The 21,826-nt window shown below is 37.4% G+C and overlaps 2 pseudogenes; both read left to right on the forward strand.

Annotated features, from left to right (window-relative positions):
• The first annotated feature begins 12,282 nt into the window (after positions 1-12,282).
• LOC120595084 (uncharacterized) lies at positions 12,283-12,401 on the forward strand (annotated as a pseudogene).
• Positions 12,402-18,848: 6,447 nt separating this feature from the next.
• LOC120595181 (uncharacterized) lies at positions 18,849-18,967 on the forward strand (annotated as a pseudogene).
• The last annotated feature ends 2,859 nt before the right edge of the window (positions 18,968-21,826 follow it).

The following is a 21,826-nucleotide window of genomic DNA, read 5'->3' on the forward strand; positions in this document are numbered from 1 at the left end:
GATGGTTCGCTCCTTTATCATTTAAAATTGAAATTGGTCACATTCAGTTTGCTCAAAATACAAACCACTTATTGAATCTTAGGGGCAAATGATGCTATCAAATTTTTCAAAAATCAGAAAATAGTACCAAAAGAAACACTGTAATTCTATGATCATAAATGATCTATGCTTCTTACTTATTTCAGTGTATCAATAAGAGCTCTTGATAAAATATCTACTGTTTAAAAAAAAAATACATCAATTATTATGTTTACTATAATATTTTAGTAGTAATGCCTGTTCATTTTGGATGCTTTTTAAATATCCAAAAGCGGAGGCATCTTATTTATTTATAGTGATTGCAAGTAACAGAAACTGGTTCAAGAAAAAATATGTATATTATTTATTAATATATTGTTAGTGATATATTATTAATTATATGTTAATATATTAATATATAATTAGACCTTAACATAAAAATGTTTACCTTACTATAAAATATTGAAAAACATTTTATATCAACAAGTAAAGCTCCAGTTAGTGACTATGCCACATTTTACTAACCATCCCCATGTTTTTGGAAACTTACGTTGTTTCTAGTTTTCCATAATTTCAGACAAATCTGAAATGAGCATCTTGGTGTACAGAGAACTATTTATCTATTTTTAATTATTTCATTAAAATTGACTTCCATATGCTGAATTTTGCCAGATTAAAGAAAATAAGCATTCCCAAGTTCTTGATAGATATTGCTTAATTTCTTTCCTGAAAGGTTGCATAAGTGTGTCTTTAACATACCCTCACTTGCATAAAGTATTATCATATTTTAAAATTTGCCATAATGGAAACTTAAGATAGACAAACTTACTGGTGTTCTTAAGGCAATATGAGTGCAAATACAGTTTCTTCTATATGATTGTTAAGACCCAATTGCCACACATTGGCCAACTAGCATCAAGTCTCCTTTGGTAGCCAGGATGAAACACACCATTCTTCCTTTGTACCACCCTTCATTCATCCCACAAACACTGAATGAGCACCTATTTCAAGCACTGTGCAAAACTTAGAGATGAAATATTATTGATACACAGTCCTGTCCCTAAGGGCACTTAAGTGCACAGGATAAGAAAGATAACAGTCTTCACTGGAATAGACAGAGAATTACCACTGCATTCCATTCAGGGCCATGTGTAGCTGTGGAACTCTCTTAGTGATATATACACACCCAACAGGTCCTCTGGCCAGCTCTGTCCAAACTTACACTCTAGGAGAGCCAAGGAATGGGAGTGAGTAGTGCTCTGAACACATTTCAGCCCCAAAGCCCAGGCCTACTGAGCATTTTCCTGCTTAACTGAAAGAAGAACGCTTAGAAATATAGAGATGAGATATTCCTTTGGGCCTTATTCAAATACATCAAAGTTGTAAGCCCAACTGTAACATCTTACACCGACAAAATCTACACTGAGTAATAGACTTTCATGATAACAATTCTCTCTCCCTCTCTCTCTCTCACTACAATTTATGAATATAAATGTTGGTCTCAATTTGAGAAGTTCTTTGAGGCACAATTTTGAATTAATAAACTGAGGAAAGAGTAAACAGTTAATGCACTTCCCAAGTTAGACAGGGATTTAATGTCACCACATAAAATCAAGTCTTGGTGGTTATCAGAGTACCAGCTGTGCACTAATCAGGGACAAAAGAGGCATTTTGTTAATTATCATTACCAAGAGGAAAATAATGAGTTGCTTCGTAAAGAGAACAAAAAACAAATGTTGCTGATTCCATTTTAATTTCAACCTCTGAGGTTGATAAAACTCAAAATTGGTTTATATATTTTATAAAAATCATAAACCTATTAATGAAACATTAGCAGATTGCAAGTTAATCTTCACGTCCATAAATTAATTGGTATACTACTCATTGGATGATTCATACATTATTTGTAGGGAACATGAAATAACTGCCAAACCAAGAAGTTAAAGGGTGATTCAAACACCTTTGAAGAGGGTAATGCAGTCAGCTTTCTTAAGATTTCAAAACATTATGAAAGTCTCTTTTATCCCATTTTCCTTTCCTTCAAAAATAACAAATTAAATTTCATTCTCCTCCACACCTTGCAGAAGAATTTAAGAACCATCAGCACACTATAACATGAAGTATTTATTAGTCTAATTTAAGAATTCAGATCAATTGTAACCTCCTCTGTTCAAGAGCCCTTAAGCGTGAGAAACTCACATGCTCCCCTGGGTGAGGAATCACACTATCGATAAGGGCTACTATTGTTTGTTTGGAACAGAGCAGTGTCTGTGGAATATTAAAGACAGTGCTAGGCCACTTGAGTAGCTCAGAGATGCTAGAACAGGCTGAGAAGACCAAAGAATTGTTTTAAATTTTTAGAGCTTTTAGGAAGCCTACAGATTTTAAGGGGCAGGCCGACACAAACATCAAAAGACTAGAACATCAGAGGAAATTGGACCCCAGGGGCAAATGAGCAGTCATGCCCTTGCCCCAGTATCTAGCCTTAGACCTAGACCTGCAAATCCTGACTGATACGGATCCATCTCTCTTCACATTTTCATGTTCATTAACTAAGGCATGAAGTGTGTCACTGAACATCTTCCAACAGATCAGCTTTGCCACATAGGTCCAAATAAGAGCTTGGAACAGAATATTATTTGAGTCCAGTTTATATCCCTATGGCTTTAGGCATTTATGCTGAATGCTACACATAACACTTGACTAAAAGCTGCCCCTCTTCCTTCCAAATAAGTGCATTTATTTCATGCATGCGTGACTAACAGATGACCGCAATAATGAATAAGCAGTTAGAAACACATTGTGCATGAGATGTCTTAATCTATTCCTGAATGCCTTCTTTTTCCTGAAGGAGTGGTCAAGCCCTTGCCCAGAGCTCTCTATCCTGGAAGAAGTGTAGTGGGTGGAGCTAGGCACTAGCCACCGAATCATGTCAAGGTGCACTTTTGCCCTGGAGTCCACTTTCAGTTGCTTCTGTGCAAAAAAACCAAATGTTTCTGAAATGAAAAAAATTCCCCAAGCCTTAGTTTCTTATTAGAAAAATGAGAATGAGAATAACACCTCTCCCGCAGTACTGTCCAAGGGATAAAAATATAAAAAGTATCAATACTTATTAGCATTATCTTTGTGGGAACTGCTTTTTCTCGAATTGTCCTAGGTTGCTAACAGATGGACATACTACTTGAACAACAAACTTTAATGGTCAATTGTCCATAGAGATACTTGTTGTTGCAATTCAATGAAACAAGTTAGTGATGTATTCTATGGCTTCCATCATCGGCATTGGGCAGCATGCTAATTATTAGGCATTAATAATAAGCCATGGATATAACCATCTATAATTAGTATTGCTTTTACAGTCAAGTTCCTTTTTAAAATTTCTCGCTGTGTCAATTCTTCAAATCTGTAATGAGCATCAATGTCAGCAACTTTTTTAAATGTGGCTTTACTATTATCACTTAAAGAACAACTGACCACCCACATTAAAAGACAGACTGTTTCCGTTCCCTGAACCAAATGCTCCTACCCAGTCTCAGTGCTTCAGTCCATGGTTCACAAACTGGCCTTTCCACTGGGGGCTGCGGTGCTGGAGAAAGTAAAATATCTGGATGACGAGACATCTTTCTTCTCCTTGGAGGACAGTGTAGGACTGGCAGCTAAATAAAGAAGAAAAAAACAAGTCAATATTTGTGGACACCTTTGTGTCTACATCTCACACTAGTTCCATAAGGTAACTGTGACTATCATCTCCCTTTTGCACGTGAGGAAGCTACACCTAATAATTGTTGAATAACTTGCCCAAGGCCCCAGCTAGAAAGGAGCAGAACAAAAATTTGAATCAAGATCTTCTCCACTCCCAACCCTAGCCTGCTGTGCTAGAGCAGATCAGAGCAGAGGTCTTGCACTCCAAAGTTTGGCCAGGGTGAGCAGGACTCAGGGAGATGGCATTCTGAATTTTTCAAACTAGGAATTTTGAAAGGGAAATGATGAGGATCGAGGATTCATGGGAAAAGGGAAGGCTGGGTCAATACATGATTATTTTCAATATAAAAATTTCATTGTGGGAAAGGCAATCAATGAGGCCAGGAACGTATTAGTCTGGCTTTAGTTGGAAAAGCAGAGCCACTATGTGTGTGTTATGGGAAGAAATTTACTATAAGAATTAGAGCTTTCACTATTATGGAAAGATCAGGGAAAGCAAAAGTCTAGAAGAGAGAGTTTGAGGACAGAAGAGTCACTCACCAGCTCTCAGGAAGCACTGACTCTAGTGGATATGTCAAAGCTTGCACAGAGACCTGAGAAGCCAAGCATAGCTATTCTCTAAAGTCAGGCTGCGAAAGAACCTTGTGGGGGTCTAAAGAGAGCTGTGACCTCTGGCAGTCCCTGCCTCTGTGGCTCTGAATGCAAGCACCTGATAGTGTCCCTGGACTATGACTGGTCATCAGGTCCAGCAGTCAGGAAGATGAGAGGGCCATCAAGTGAAGGACGTTGAGAAAAACCTTGGATCCACCAGGCACTTCTATTCATCTCTATATCTGACGGACTCCCACTTCTGAATTTTCACCCAAGTTCCTCTCTTGACCAACTCTAACCTTGTCTGTAGGTTAACAGATACTAATATACAGCTTCTATCAAATAAGAATGTTAAGAAAAAAATTGACTTATTAGTCATGGGTTCCAGGAAGTGGAACCAAAACTAAGTTCTAAGGAATTAGAATCAGGTGAAAGTATAAGACTATGGCATAATTACCAAGGATAGGATGAAGACTAAAGTCTTGAGTAAAATGTTTGCCTAAATTTTGATCTCTCATGCCTATGATCCAACCATAGAGAATTACTTCTAGTTCTTAAGTAAACCCTGCACTCTTGACACTCCCAGGCCTTTGCACATAATGGTTCTGATGCCTGGAGACCCTCCATATTGAAAAATAATAGACTATTACTCCCCCCACCCCAAGATATGCTGTTGCAGGATTCTCAAATGGAGAGACAGGACACGGAGGCTATAAGCAGTATTTATTGATGCCAGCACCAGCTCAGTGGATTCTTATCCAAAGGCTGAGCCCCGATTATAACATAACAGGCAGTTTTATACAGTCTTGTCATCCCTACACAGCTATAGATATAAGGAAGAACATTAATTAGTTGGCAAGCTGTGAAACAACTGATGTTAGCTGGAGAGTCCTTGAGGTGGTGGAGGTAGCTGGGAGAAAACTGATGTTAGTTGGAAAGTCCTTGAGGTGCGGGGAGGGCAGTCAGGAATGAACTCATCCAAGCAGGAAATGGCCAGGCAGGGTTAGGCTGCCACAATGCACTTTGGCATATTAATTATTTTGAATCAAAGTTACTTAAGGAACAACGAGTGCAAGAAGGACACTCTAAGCCTCCTTTGGCCTGAAAGCAGGAATTAAATCTCCCATGTTAAGGTACTCTTCCTGTACCCAGAAGATAAAAAGCATCCTTATCGCTAGAAGTAGGGAATTCAGGGCCAAGAGTGCTGTATAAACAAACGTTGTTACTTCTTCATTAATTTGCTATCCCAAGCCCAAATCCCTTTATTTTGTCAATTCTTCACAAATTTATTGTTTCCTTGTCTAAAAAGTATAAAAGCTGCCTGCTTTGGTTACGTCTTGGAATTTTGGAATTTTGGAGCTTCTGTATGTATGAAATTAAATTTGTTTTTCTCCTGTTAATCTGTTATGTCAATTTAGTTATTAAACCAGAAAGGGAAATTTTTCTTCCCCTCACTATTCCCCTCCTCACTTTTATTGACTATCTCATCTTCATGCTCCAGTCCTAAGGCTCAGTCTCATCTGTTCCAGGTATCAGTCAGCAACTCCACACTCTAATCTTGCACATTGTAGTGCTAAATTCTATAGTTTATCAGTCACACGAGACTGTATTTGTCTGTTTCTGGCATTTCTTCCTGAAGAATACAACCTGAAGGCAAAATCTCTGTTTTATTACAGTTTGTAGTCTCAATTTTTAAAACATTGTCTGGCACATAGTTGGTGCACAGTATCTCTTAAATTTATATGTGCTAAATAATAATGTATTAAAGATATATTTTATAGCCTTTCAGATAACCAATTTGAAAGGTAAAATATTATTCCAAATAGAAAACGCACACTTTCTGTTTTCAGGTTATCGATCCTCCTGAAAAAAAGTGCCACATATATTTCTTAAATTATAAACTAAAAGCAAGCCCTATCTCTTTCTTCCTGCCATGAAGGCAGATATGATGGTTGAGTGGATGGCAGCCATCTTATGGCAATAAGGAAAAGGCTAAAAGCATTGCAGAGATAGACCTGACATCACTGAATTGTTGCACTAACTCTGCCATCCAATAACGTCTGGACTTCTTTTTGTAGGCAAATGTACTGTTTTAAAAAAAAAAAAATCTAAACTAAAATACTTTAAAGAATAGCAGCATTTGCTCAAGGAAAGAGCATTATTTTAGGAGATCTGTTCTTGTGAAAGTGAATAAAAGGAATGATACCACGTGTAAATCAACAAAGCACCTGAGAAGGGATAAAACTACACATAATGAATTAAATTACTATCACTTATTCTCTCTACCAAACAAATACACATTTATTCAAAGTTAGTAACTAAATTGAAAAGGTATTTTATTTCAGCAGAAAATGAATAGCCTTTAGAAACCAGGGCATTTGGACATAAAGCAAAGAATTAGTTACACAGGATGTAAAAGAATAAGGTAAAAATCTATATAATTACTTCAACCACTTTTTTCCAGTGGAATATAATGAATGAAAACACCTCCATAGTTACTTTAGATTCATTGATGATAGAATTTTTTATAAAATACACTTAAAAAGTAGGAAAATTTTAATATTCCAACAACTTCATTTTATTAAGACTGTTTCATTCTGTTATACAATTTTAAACTCAAATTTCAAATATTTACAAATGAAAGACAATCTAAATGGAGTTAGATTTTCTTTGCTCTGTTTAAAATATTTTCTAACAATTTCTGTTGACTATGACTAAGGCGGTGAGATTCAAATACAATATTAGAAAACATAAATGGCAAAAATATTAAATATTTTTTTTAGAAAAGAAGTAAATTGAGTAAAAGCATTGTTTGAACAATCTGAATAGGGGAGGACATCACCACTAATTCTTATCTTCCATCTTGAAATCACCTGGGTCTTGAGATAACTGCTCAGGGTCTTCATCTAAAGACGAAGACCAAGTCAAGACAATCTAAGTTACCTTTGAGATATTCAGATGCTGTTGACAGATGAGATATATGGATTTCAAAAGTAAAGAGACTACAGGAAAAGAAGTTGAGCCAAATGACAGGAATCACCATAGAAGATGAGTAATCAAATAAATGTAACTACCAACAAAAATGTTGGTAAGCATGAATGGAAGAATGGGGCAAATGTTTTAAGCAGTAGAATGGGGAAAAGGAGACAATTAATCCAATTGGGCTAGTAAGACAATAAGAGTGTTAAGTACTTCCACAGTGTCAGTCTGACTTAGAGATTTTATTGTCAATATACGACATATGCACTGTTTGTGTATCGTGTGATAATAAGTACTGGGACCCAAAGGGCTTACCTGTACATTAAAAGGTCACAATACAATTTGCATAGATTTTGATCAACTGAAGAGGGACCTCAAAGTACTCAATGCCAAACATATTTTTCCTTTTGAAATATACTCTTTAATAGCTACTAATGTGAAATTACTTCAAAAATGCTTTAATCAAAATCCCAAATGCTAATTCAGAATATGTTACTTGCAAGAATTATTTAGTAGTCAGATTTCACCAAAGCAAAATTCTCCTTAGTTTTGTATTATGAAATACAGATGAGAACCAGAAAAAGCCAGAGAGGAGATATTCAAATTTTTGCCAACAAGCTTTTCCACATTTAGCAATTCTGTGGGTGTTATATACAGCCATGACTCACACTAAAGAAGAAAAATCCCCACTCATAATGCCAGGTTAACATAAAATTTTAAAACTGCAAAGAGGGGGAACCATAAGTTCATACTGCAAGTGAGGTCCTCACAAACTGAGATTTTACTATCTCATAGTGAAATATGTGTATGTGCGCCTGGGTTTTTATTCATACCGAATGTGTATAATAGAGATTAAAACCACAATGGACTCTATTCTGTGAGACAAAGAAATGAACAGATGGAAACAAATCTGGATGAGAAGATTCAGTAAATAGCCCCAGAAAATTAAAGTAAGTGTTTCTTATACTTTCTAACACACGATTTGGCCAAATATGCAGAGTCAAAGCTTATTAGAGAGCTGTATCAATTATTGTTTCCATGCTCAGCCATTTAGGTCCCTGGTTTGGAAAGAACAGTGCAGAATTACTAATTATCCAGATGGTAGGAGGTAGTGTATGGAGCAGTCTTAATGTTTCCACCATAAAATGCATAATATTAAACTCTAAATGTATTTAGTTAATCTCATTTCTAACCTCATAAAATCTGAGCATCTTATCTATCAATGAGGCCTAACTGAGGCTTTACTACAAAAACAAATCTTTCCAAGCCCTGGTTTTCCTGAGCAATATGTAAAACTAAAAAGATCTGAGAACCACAGACCTAAATGTCCAGACAACTGAGAATAAAATATAAAGGATGGAAAGATTACCAAATATGAATTTACTTCCTGTGACCTCAGTAGTAAAGATCTAGCTCTTGAGTAATTCTCACATTTTGAATGTAGTGGAAAGCCTGAATTTCCTTTTGTCATCATCAAAAGAATTTAACTATTACTTTTCCCACATGTCACTACATTGGATGCCTATTCCACATGAGCTGTCCCTTTCCTCTAAGCCTATTCTTTTTAAAAAGTGATCCAATGACCCCCTAGTCTACTCACCCATATTAGTTATTAAGCAGATAAAATATCAAAGCCCCACCACCACTTCTTTTTTTTAATCCCCACCTTCCACCCGACCCACGAATGTTGCCAAATCCCCTGGGGCCCGGTGCACGCAGGGTATGGGTCGTGGCTCTGCTGGGGCTCAAACCCAGGACCTTCTGCATATAAAGCATATAAAGACGTGCTAACCACTACTCTATGGAACCACCTCCCAGCTCTCACTTCTACATAAGAATTTTTAATGATAGATCTTAGGAATCTGCATTTTAACAAAACTTGAGAACTGATACTAGGGACATAAGACCCTCTACCATTTTAATTGTGACACCTAATTCAGACACTCTACTGAGGTTAATATCAAAATCTTTAAATGATATGATGATATTTTAATTTTAAAACTTCTTCTTACTGAGGGTCCACTGACTTAATTCAAAAGGCTTACTTAACACTAATTTTTATAGTGCCTGCAAAAGGATAAGGCTTAACTACGTATGGAATATAGCATATGATATAGATTGTATTGCAAATCACTAGAACAAAGATGGTCTTTTTATAAGTGATGCTAGACAATTAACTGATTAGCCATTTGGAAAAAGAAAAAATTAGAACCATTCCTCACACCATACACAAGAATTAATTCCAAAGAAACCAGGGGAATGAATAGGAAAAACTCTGTTTTTATCCTCTCTGTTCTCACATTACTACCACTCACAATACTTCAGACACCAGATGTATGGGTTTCCACACCAAGCAATTCTGACACTAACTGCCTGGAGTTAGTGCAGACCCCACAGGTTAAGGGCTCAGTCCCACAATACTGCCCGCACTTTGGACACCAATTGCAAGTAGCAGATTCTCAGGTTACTCTCAAATTATTTTACTTGGCTACAAATCAGAAGTTCCTACAACTCTCTCCTCAGATTCAATAGTTTGCTGGAGCAGCTCACAGAACCCAGGAAAACATTTTACCTACGATTGCTGATCTATCACAAAGACATTTTAAAGAACACAGATAGATACCCAGTTGAATAGATACTTAGGGCAGCTTCCAGAAGGACCTTGAGCACAGGAGCTCTGTCCCAATGGATTTGGGATACATCGCCCTCCCAGCATATGGATGCATTCACCAACCCAGAAGCTCTCCAAACCCCATATTTTAGGAATTTTTATGAGGCTTCATTACGTAGGCATGATCATTTATTAATTCAGTCTCCAGCTCCTCTCTTTCCTCTGGCGGATAGGGAGTGGGGCTGAAAGTTGCAAGCTTCTAATCATGGCTTGGTCTCTCTAGTGACCAGTCCCTATCCAGGAGCCCACCAAGAGTCACCTCATTAGAACGAAAGACATTCCTATCACCCAGAAAATTCCAAGAAATTTAGGAGTTCTGTGTCAGAAATCAGAGTCAAAGACCAAATATTAGCAGGAACCAGAACCAAACATTAGCAAGTATCGATCATATCTGTGTGTGTGATATATCTATATATTTTTTATTATTATTTCAGAATCAAAGATCTAAATGTAAACAATAAAACTATACAAGTACCAGAGAGGAAAAAGAAGGGTGAGCTACTCTATAACCAGGTCGAAAAAGTCTTTCTGATTGTGATTAAAATACAGATGTGATTTAAGAAAAGAGTGATAAATTTAACTAAATAAGAATTAAAAATTTTTTGAGGTCAAAAATAAATTAAATAAGGCCAAAAATAAATTAAAATAAATTAAATAAATTAAATTAAATTTTAAATAAATTAAAATTAAATAAGAAAGTACAAAGTAGGATAAAATACAGTCAGCCCCCCATATTTTGCATCTGTAGATTCAACCAACCATATATAGAAAACAATATTTCCATCTGCAATTGGGAATTTTATGTAGTTGACTCTTGAACATGGGTTTGAACTGCACAAATCCACACATTTTTCAAAATTGAAAATCATTTTGGAGATTGCGACAATTTGCAAAAAAACAGACAAACTACGATTTTCTTACCATTTTCTTTTCTCTAGCTCACTTTATTGTAAGAATATACTGTATAATAGATGCAGCATACAATATCTATTAACCGATTGTTTATGTTATCGGTAAGGATTCGGTCAACAGTAGGCTATTAGTAGTTAAGTTTTGGGGGAGTCAGAAGTTATACACAGATTTTTCACTGCATGAGGAGTCAGTGCCCCTAATATTGTTCAAAGGTCAACTGAACTTGAGCATCCACAGATTTTGGTATCTATTAGGGAAGGGGGTGGTGAGGAGGTTGGGGTTCTGAAACCAATCCCCTGTGAATATCAAAAAAAAAACAACTGTATTTGCAACATATATCACAGATAAAGGGTGAGTACCCTTAAAATAAAAATAAAAATTTTAGTTGAGGGGGGAACAACACCAAAAATTCTATAAATGGGCAAAAAATATGAAAGGCAACTTATGAAAAGAGATAAAAATGATTATTAAGCATTTCAAAAGATGTCCAAATTCATTCACAGTAAGAGAAGACATAAACTAAAACTACAATGAGATACTACTTCTCATCCATCAGATTGGAAAAAATTCAAAAGCTTTACATCACATTGTTGATGAGGTTCTGAGGAAACAGGAACTTTCATATATTGTTGTTGGGGATGTAAATGATACAAATACCATGGAAGAGAATTTGGCAATATCTAACAAAATTATATATGCATTTATCATTGAACCTACATCTAGGAATTTATCCTGAGGATATTCCTTCAACAATATAAAAAAAAGTATGCATCAGTTTACTCATTGCAACATTTTTTTGAAATTGCAAAACAAAAATCAAAGCACAAAAGATTACATCCAGTACCACTAACTTTTTTAAGAAAGAAGAGGAAATAAGAAAACACATATATATATGTGCTAAACTTTCAATAAAATCACAAAAAAAGAAAAAACAGAAACAATTAAGTTGGTTACCTATAGAGGAAGAGGGTGCAAGGAACATGGGAGAGAGGGATATTTCTGTGAGTATACTTGTTCATTGTCTTGACTTTTGGAAGCATGTTAATGTTAGACATTCAAAAAAAATGTAAATCAGCAGATAGAAAGAGAGAAAAAGTAAAACAGAAAAAAACTGAAACAAATGAACCCAACTATATTTCATATGAATACCATTACCACAATGTAGGGAAGGAGAATACCCAAAACTAATTTGAGTTCCTTATAAAGAGTTTTTCTACATGCCCTGCATGCTCCCAATCCTGGACAGGGTGGGGAGATGGGAAAACTAGAAACTGGAGATCCTGAACACTTTTTATTAGGTTTGTTTTCTGTAGATAGAGGTCAGGGCATTCTGGCACTATTTTAGATATATTATGCGATTGAGCAAATGAATAAATGTGTTGGTATTTTTGGAAGCCAGAATTCTCATTGTCTATGGTCAAAGCACCCTGAACATGCTCCATCTCATCTGATCTCGGAAGCTAAGCAGGGTCGGGCCTGGTTAGTACTTGGATGGGAGACCAACTAGGAATACCAGGTGCTGTAGGCGTTAAAAAAAAAAAAAATTCTCGTTGTGAAAGAAGGGACAAATAGTTAATGAAGAAGACAAAAAAAGATAAATTGGGATTGGGGGTATTGGTATATTTTCATAATAGCTAAAGTATGTATATGTATATGTATATGTATATGTATATGTATATGTATATGTATATGTATATGTATATGTATATGTATATGTATATGTATATGTATATGTATATGTATATGTATGGATATGCATTTACATATGGATATCATGTGTATGTGTATATGTGCATGTGTACTTATTTATGTTCATGCACATGCATACATATGTTTCCTGGCTCTGTCCATTAAAAAGGTATAAAGGAGAGACATTCCAGGAACAATGAGCACAGCTGGTGTACAAATCTTGATCTCTAATACCATTCCCCACTAAAAGGAAACAGGGGTCCTTGAAGAAGTAGCTGAAAGCAGGACTGGCAAGGGTAACTACGAGATAAGCCTGGAACATTTTGTTATACTAGGAGATAAGGATGTATCAAAAGAATAATGGAAGTATGACACAGGCACATTGAGCAAGCTTGAAGAGCCAAATCTTGGACAACCTGAGCTTCATACTAATAAGGATAATACTGCTATCACCAATAAATCAAAAAACAAGAAGTGTTGGCAAGGGTGCAGAGAAAAGGGAACCCTCATACATTGTTGGTGGGATTGCAAATTGGCACAGCCGCTATGGCACAGTATGGAGGTTTCTCAAAAAATTAAAAATGGATATGCCTTTTGACCCAGCAATTGTACTTTTGGGTATTTATCCAAAGAAAACCAAAACAATAATTCTTAAAGATCTATGCACCCCAAATTCATAGCAGCACAATTTACAATAGCCCAAATATGGAAGCAACCTAATGCTCATCTACAGATGATTGGATAAAGAAATCATGGTTCATATGTATAATGGAATATTACTCAGCCATTAAAAAAAAAATAAAATCCTACCATTTGCAATGACATGGACGGACCTAGAGGTCATATGCTGAGTGAAATAAGTCAGAGAAAGATAAATACCATATGATTTCACTTATATGCAGAATCTAAGGAACAAGAAGAACAAACTAATCAAAAACAGAGGCACAAATACGGTGAACAATTTGGTGATGTACAGAGGGTAGAGGGTTAGGGGACTGGGAGAATGGGATGAAGGGTTAAAGAAGTACAAATTAGTAGCTGATGATGGTCACGGGGATGGGGAGCACGGCATAGGGAATGCACTTAGCATAAATATGCCAGCCAGGTGGAGGGCCAGGGGAGGGAGGGAGCAACCAGCGGGATCATTTTACAAACTCTATAGATGTCTAACCAATGTACTGTATACTTGAAGCTAATTAGAATTAATGAATTAATTTAAAAAAAAAAAAAGCACAAAGCTGAAAAAAAAAAAGACTGTTGTGCTGGCATAATGACAGATTTGCATAATACCACTGGAACAGTATTGAGAACACAGAAATAAACCCTCACATATATGGCCAAGTAATTTTAGTGCCAAGACCATCTTAATGAGGAAAGAATCATTTTTCAACAAATGACAATGGGACAACGGAACAACTTCTGGGCAAAATGATGAAGTGGATATTTTTCTCACACCATCTACAAAAAATCGGCAACTACTTAATGTATTGAAAGACTAAATTAAGTAAAATCTATTAAGTGTTGAAGGAAATATAGGCTAAATCTTTCATGACTGTGGTTGTAGAAACTTATAGGCTTGTACCAAAAAGCACAAACAACCAAAAAAGATAAGTTGGACCTTACGAAATTGAGACTTTTTGTCTTCAAAATCATCAAAAAAGTGAAAACACAGCATAGAATGGAGAAATATTTGTATTCATGCACATGTCTGAAAAGGAACTATCTAGAATATATAAAGGACTCTTCACGATTCAATGATTAAAAAATAAATATCTCAATTAAAATTGATTAACCCTAGAGGAAGTTGTTTTAGGAAACTATATAAATGTCTAACTAATGTACTGTATATACTTCAAATTAATAATCCAGATTTTTTTTTAAATTGACAAAGTATTTGCATTGCTCGCTCAGGCTGCCATAAGCAATGCCACAGACTGGAAGTAGTTTAAACAAGACATGTCTCACATTTCGGAGGCAGAAGTCCCAGATCAAGGTGCCAACAGATTCACTTTCTACGATGAGGGCCCCGCCGTAGCTTGCCAGACAGCTGCCTTTTCATTGTGTCCTCATATGGTGGACAGAAGGTCTCTCTTCTCTTCCACTAAGGACACTGATCTCATCATGGAACCCCACCCTAATGACCTCATCTAAACCTAATTATCTCCCAAAGTTCTCACCTCCAAATACCATCGGATTTAGGGGTTAAGGCTCCAACGCTGAAGTTTGGGGGACACGCATTTAGTCTATAACAGATCCAGATAGACATTTCTCCAAAGAAGATATGCAGATTGTAAATGAGTCCATGAAGAGACGTTTGACATCATTAGAGAAATGCAGATCAAAATCACAGAGATACCACTTCATACTCAGTCGTATAGCTAGAATCAAAATGTCAGATAAATGTTAGCAAGATGTGGAAAAGTCGGAACCCTCACGCACTGCTGGTGGGAAGATAAAGTAGCGCAGCCACTTTGGAAAACAGTCTAGCAGTTCCTGAAATGATTAAATACAGTTATCATATGACCCAGCAATTCCACTCCTAGGTAAATACCCATCAAAAATAAAAACATATGTCCACACGGAAATTCGTAACTGAATGTTTATAGCGGCATTGTTTGTAATAACCAAAAGATGGAGACAACTCGATTATCTATGAATGCGCAAATGGATAAACTAAATGTGGTATATTTATACGACGACATGTATATTATTCAGCCATGGTAAGGAATGAAGTACTAATATATGCTATAACATAGACGAACCTTGAAGACATTATGCTGAGTGAAACAAGCCAGTCACAAAAGACCACATACTACATGATTCCATTCACATGAAAGCCTGGAATAGAGAAATCTACAGAGACTGAAAGTAGATTAGTGGTTGCCTCGGGCCGGGCAGAGGGATGTGGCAGATGGAAATGACAGCAAAAGAGTAAGGAGCTTTTTCAAGGTGATGAAAATGTTCTAAAATTGACTCTGGTGATGGTCGCACGTACCTGTGAATATAATGAAAACCATTGCATCACACAGGTTTGTTTATTTTATTTTGTGGAGCATACAGTTTATTATAAGACTTGGGGAAAACCAAGTACTTTAATAAGAACCACCCCCTTCCTCACGAACATGGAAGAAGAGAGGAGCAGAGGCGGGGAGAAGGGCCCCAGGAAAAACAGTCCAGTCTCTGAAGTGTCACCCAGGTGGGGTTCCAGGTGTAGATCTCCAGTGAGGGTCCTCTCCTCTTGTCCCTCAGCGAGTTCCAGGCCGTCCTCCAAGCTCACCAGGGTACGATGCTCCTGAAGGCCACGGAGATGCCCAACACCGTGCTGATTTCAATCCTGTGCAGAGAACACTGAGACAGTTTGCTCACCTCCATCGTCCACTGGACCAAGTCCTTCACAAACTCCTTGCACTGTTCTCACCCATGGTCGTTTGCGTCCAGCCTCTGGCTGATCTCCTGCGCCACACTGCCAGCCTCCCCGGAGCTCAGCATTTTCGACTTTGGCATTTAAAATGCAGGGAGAGCGGCTTGAGCGCCCCTGTGGTTGACTCTGACTCTGCCTTGGCCGTCCACAATTACATTGGTTTCACCTGGGCCCATTTACCCAGTTTGCCACGACGCTTCTTCCAGCAGACGTGCCTCACTACAAAGTTCCAAAACCTCCTAGCCAACCTCCGACAGCCCTGGCCATGGCCCAAGGAAGAGGTCGGGGTCACACCATCAGGCTGCTCGGCAGGAAGGGCGTTTTCCCCGTCGATTCCCTCTGGGGCTTTGCCACTGCAGTTGCTGCCGGTGCCATGGGTAGACGAAGAGCCCACTGGGCCACGCTGCAGGGCTGGGCCGGCGGTGGCAGTCCGCAAGTCCAGGCTGGCTGGGGGAGCGGCTGGCTCTTGGGCCTCCTGGCCTGATGGCTGATCGCCGTGGGTCCAGGAAGGCCCGTAGCTGTCGAGGAAGGACTCTGCAGCAGGGAATGGCCTTATTCTGATAGTGCGGCACTTTACCTTGGGTGTTTTGTGTTTCAAAATTAGGTATGTGGCCAACACGCTGTTATACTTTCCACTTGTGACTGCCTCTTCAATTTGTCGCTGCTCAAAGCCCAAGGGCAGCATCTCCTGGATCACCTGGGGGTTTACGCTGTCACAGGGCAGCTCCGTATATGGCTGGAGTTCCTCCTCCTGCCCCATGTTTACCCATGGGTCCTTCATCAATTCTTCGAGAGTTCCTCGGTTTTGCGGGTCGAGTGTCAAAATTTTCTTCAGAATGTTCTTGCACAAAAAGGACACGAAATAGGGGACCTGGTACTGTCCTTTCAGGATCTTCTGCCGTAGCACAGTCACGTCTAAAGCCATAAACGGCAATTTTCCGGTAACAATTTCGTAAAGGATAACTCCCAGGCTCCATACGTCGGCTCCGGGGCCATCGTAGCCTTGTCGCAGGAAGACCTCTGGGGCGGCATAAGGAATGCTGCCACAGAACAGATGCAGCTTGCGGCCAACATACCCACTGCTGAGTCCAAAGTCTGCAAGTTTCACATTCAGTTCAGCATCCAGAAGCACATTCCCTGGCTTCAGGTCCCTGTGGACGATGCCCTTCTGGTGGCAATAATGCACAGCCGAAATCAGCTGTCGGAAGATGCCTTGGGCCTCGTGCTCCTTCATACAGCCGAAACGCTGAAGATATCCAGATAAGCTCCCTCTGCTCGCGTGCTCCATTACGAGGAAGATGGTGTATTCGGTGTCAATCACCTGATATAATTTTACAATATTGGGGTGGTTCAGGCTTTTCATAGTTTTTATTTCTTGTAAAGGTCGATAGGCGCCCCGCCGACTAATGACTTTGACAGCCACCTCTACCCCGGTAAGAATATGTCGGGCCAACTTCACCTTGGCAAAGCTGCCCTCGCCAATGGTGTGCAAGAGCTGGTAGTGGCCAATAGAGGTGGCTGCAAGGTCATGTGGCATAGTGACCACTAACTGCACTAACTGATAATACTATCACTGTAAACTATACTAGCAGACAATACTAACTATGCTAACTGTGCTAATACTAATAAATGAAGCTAACTATACTAATTAACTGTGCTAATACTAATAAATGAAGCTAACTATACTAATTAACTGTGCTAATACTAATAAACAATGCTAATTATACTAACAATACCAATACTAACTCTACTAAATGCACTAACAATGCTAACTACCAATACTAACTGAAAAAAAATTTCAAAGAAAAACAGAAAAAAAATATGAGAAGAGAACAAAGAAAAAAACTGAGGAAAAGCAAATGAGAAAATTAAAACGAAATAAAAAAGGACAAAGAAAAGAGAAGGGACAAATAAGAAAAACGAGAATTAAAAAAATGAGAAAAAGAAAGTAAAGGCAAGAGGAAAAATAAGCAAAACAACAACAAAAAAAGGAGAAAACAAGCTAACTAGTCCAAGTCCAACAGGTCACCACAAATCAGCTTCCTGGGCTCTAAGGACAAAAACCTCAGCCCAGTCAGGGCCTTTATAGGAGTTTTTCTAATTCCATCACAATGGTGCTTTATGAGGTCAGAGCAAGACATGGACCAATCACGGCTGGATATAAACCAGCGGTTTCCTCACTTCTTGGTCTCAAGATCTTATATTTTTTACACTTAAAAAAGTATAAACAAAACAAACAAAACAAAAACAAATAAGGACCCCAAAGAGCTTTTTGTTTATGTGAGACAGTAAAGATTGATATTTACTTTATTATAAATTAAAATCTGTAGGATGCTTCAGTGACCTTTTCATTTATAATTTGAAGATCTGCAATAAATTTTGTCCTTTAAAGACCTTAGAGTATCTACACTTAAAATATTCAATTCTTTTTTCTTAAAAATGATGCTACAAGTTAACTGATATCATGATACCATAGGAAAATGTTCTGTTGAATAAGATAAGGTACATTATTAACATCTGTAAAGCTGAGAGGAGGGTAGCTTCATCATATTTTTGCCGATAAGATAATGAGCATTTGCTCAACAGAAACTGTGGAGACCAGGGGGCAGTGGGTTGATGTATTCAAAGAGTTGAAGGAAAAAAAGCTATTAACCAAGAATCCTATATCTGGCAAAACTGCCTGAAAATGAGAGAGACCTTAAGACATTCCCAGAGAAACCAGCGCTGAGGAAGTTCTTTACCACTAAACCCACCTGGCACGTAGCACATCCTTCAGGTTGGAATAAAAGGACACTGGGCAAAGCTTTATGAAGAAATTAAGATCTCTGCTGAAACTCAGTGCATGGACAATTATAAAAGCTAATACTCTCTGGCCATGCCACCCTGAACAAGCCCCATCCCATCTGATCTCGGAAGCTAAGCAGGGTCAGGCCTGGTCAGTACTTGGATGGGAGACCACTTAGGAAGACCAGGGGCTGTAGGCGTAAAAAATAAAAAATAAATATAGCATTGTAAGCTGACAAGGCCCTTGCAATCTGTGAGGTCAATCAAGGGTTGCCTCACTTAAGAAAATAAATAAAAACAAATAAAGTTTAAAAAAAAAGCTAATACTGTTGTGACTTTGGTGTGTAGCTGTACTGTTTGTTTTTTATTTGACTTAAGAGACTAATGTAGTAAAAAGAAATTATTAGTCTATGTTTTGGGACACACAATGTATAAAGATGTAATTTGGTGACATCGACACCATGTTAGGGTCAGAGCAATGAAGGAGAAGAGTTTTTATATGTTCTTAAAGTTAAGCTAGTATAGATTCACTATAAAGGCATTACAACTTTCGGAGGTTAGGTCATTCCAGTGACAAAAAATATTTCTCTTATATGTTCGGTCTTCATCTGTGATTTCTGGCTCATAACACCCTGACGTGTTAACGAGGAGGAAGAAACTGAAAGAAAAGGGTACTACAGGTAGACAGGATAACAAGTGTAGTATGCTGAATGATGGCCACCCAAAAATGTCAAGTCCTAATCCTTGCACATGTTATCTGTTAAGGAAAAGAGGTCTTTGCAGATGTAATTAAATTAAGAATCTTGACATGAGTAGATTATGGCTCATATATACGATGGAATATTACTCAGCCATTGAAAAACAATGAATACCTACCATTTGCAACGACATGGATGGACCTAGAGATTATTATGCTGAGGGAAATAAGTCAGATAAATACCATATGATTTCACTTATATGCAGAATCTAAGGAACAAAAAGTACAAACGAATCAAAAACAGACTCACAAATATAGTGGACAATTTAGTGATGGACAGAGGGCAGGGGGTTTGGGGGGCTAGGAGAATGGGGTGAAGGGTTAAAGAAGTAGAAATTAGTAGCTATTAATGGTCACGGGGATAGGGAGCATGGCATAAGGAATGCAGTTAGCATTAATATGTTGGCTAGGTGGAGGACCAGGGGAGGGAGGGAGCAATTAGGGGAATCAATTTATGAACTATATAGATGTCTAACCAATGTACTGTATACTTGAAAATAAATAAAATAAATAAATAATTTTTAAAAAATAAAGATAATACTTATAGATTATATGGGGTGCAGAGGGGTGGGGAACATACATCTGTATAGATAATACATACATACATATACATGAGGGAGAAGAGGAGTTCATGTTTCAGTAGGATGTCACATACTGACTGGTAAACATGGAGGAAGTGCTGAAATGGACTATCATCCTTGTGTAACCATCATAAAAAAGGTTGATTCAGGAAAAGACCTTGGTGAATACTATATCACAAGGGAAATTTTAATGAGGAGCTGGATAGTTGCACAGTCTTAAAGTGTCTCTCCACAAACTATTTATCAGTTGCAAGAGAGAACATAGCAACTACACAGTGGAAAAAACTGAACAACACTTCTACCATAAGGTGAAAACTGACAACAGCGATGAGGGGCAGATGGACATCACGTGCCTCCAGATGTGACTGTCTGAGAAATGTGCAGTGTCATGTATATAATATTTCCGGTCAGGAATGCATAACCTAAGTCTAATTGTGAGGAAACATCAGACAAACTTGAAATGAGGAGACTTCTGTTTTTAAAAATTGTGTGTGAGGGGAGGAATCTAGCTTCAAAATATCAATATCATAAAAGACAAGGAAAGGCTTGGAAATGCTCCAGAGATTAAAGAGACTTAACAATTAAATGCAATAGCTGTCCCTAGACTTAATCATGCATTTGAGGGAAAAGACACTATAAAGAACATTACTGGGGCAATGGGAAAAAATAAAATACAAATTAGGTAAAAGTATTAATGTTATATTATCAAAGTTGACAACTGCCCTGTGGTTATGTAAGAGAATATTTTTTATTAAAATTATTGGGGCAACATTGGTTAAAAAAATCATGTAGGTGTCAAGTGCACAATAATACATCATATGTATATTGCGTCGTGTGTTCACTACCCAAAGTTAAATTTCCTTCTGTTATCATATATTTGTAAGAGAATACTCTTATCTGTAAAAAAATACTAACCTGTTTAGGGATAAAGAGCTGTGATGTGTGCAACTTATTAGCAAATGTTTTAGGAAAAATAAAAAATAATGTGTGTATATAAACATTATTATACATATATGTGTCTGCATATATATATATATATGTGTGTGTATACACACATTATGCATGTATGTATGCATATATGGAGAGAGACAGTAGAGGATGCACAAATGATCAGGCAAATTGCATAAAATGTTAACGATAGATGAAGCTGGGTAAAAGGTTAACTGTTGTCCTTTGTGCTATTCTTATTCAAGTAATTTTTTTATAAGTTTGAAATTCTTTCCAAATTAAAAAAATATATATACTGATGTCTTACCAGTGAATTTCATGATACATAAAGGATAAAGGAGAAACTAGTTTATGGTAAAATAAATATTTATATATTAAAAATCTTGGTCTCCAATAAGCTGCCTAAAGATAGATAAAATGAACAGAAGGAAAAGAGATTTGAATGTTCAATGAGATTAGAAGATGAAGTTTGTAAAATCAAAGTTAATGAAATGAGCTATCCCACTGACGTAGAGGGAGGAAAAGAGAAAATGGTTGTGTCTGTGAGAGATTCAGAACACTTCACTCCCGAGGATCCAGTTCTTCAGGAAGTAGTCATCTTTCCAAAGTATGATATTCACACGTTCGGTTTATTCTTACATTTCAAATTGTTGACAATTAAGCCCCAGGGTAATATTGCTCCTTTGAGCCTTCAAGTGAGATTCTCTTTTTTAACATCAATATTTTACTGCTATGAAGAAAGTCACAAATATCTGATAAACACATTCTAAAGG

The sequence above is a fragment of the Pteropus medius genome, unplaced genomic scaffold, assembly GCF_902729225.1.
Source record: "Pteropus medius unplaced genomic scaffold, Ma_sr-lr_union100, whole genome shotgun sequence".
Taxonomy (NCBI): domain Eukaryota; kingdom Metazoa; phylum Chordata; class Mammalia; order Chiroptera; family Pteropodidae; genus Pteropus; species Pteropus medius.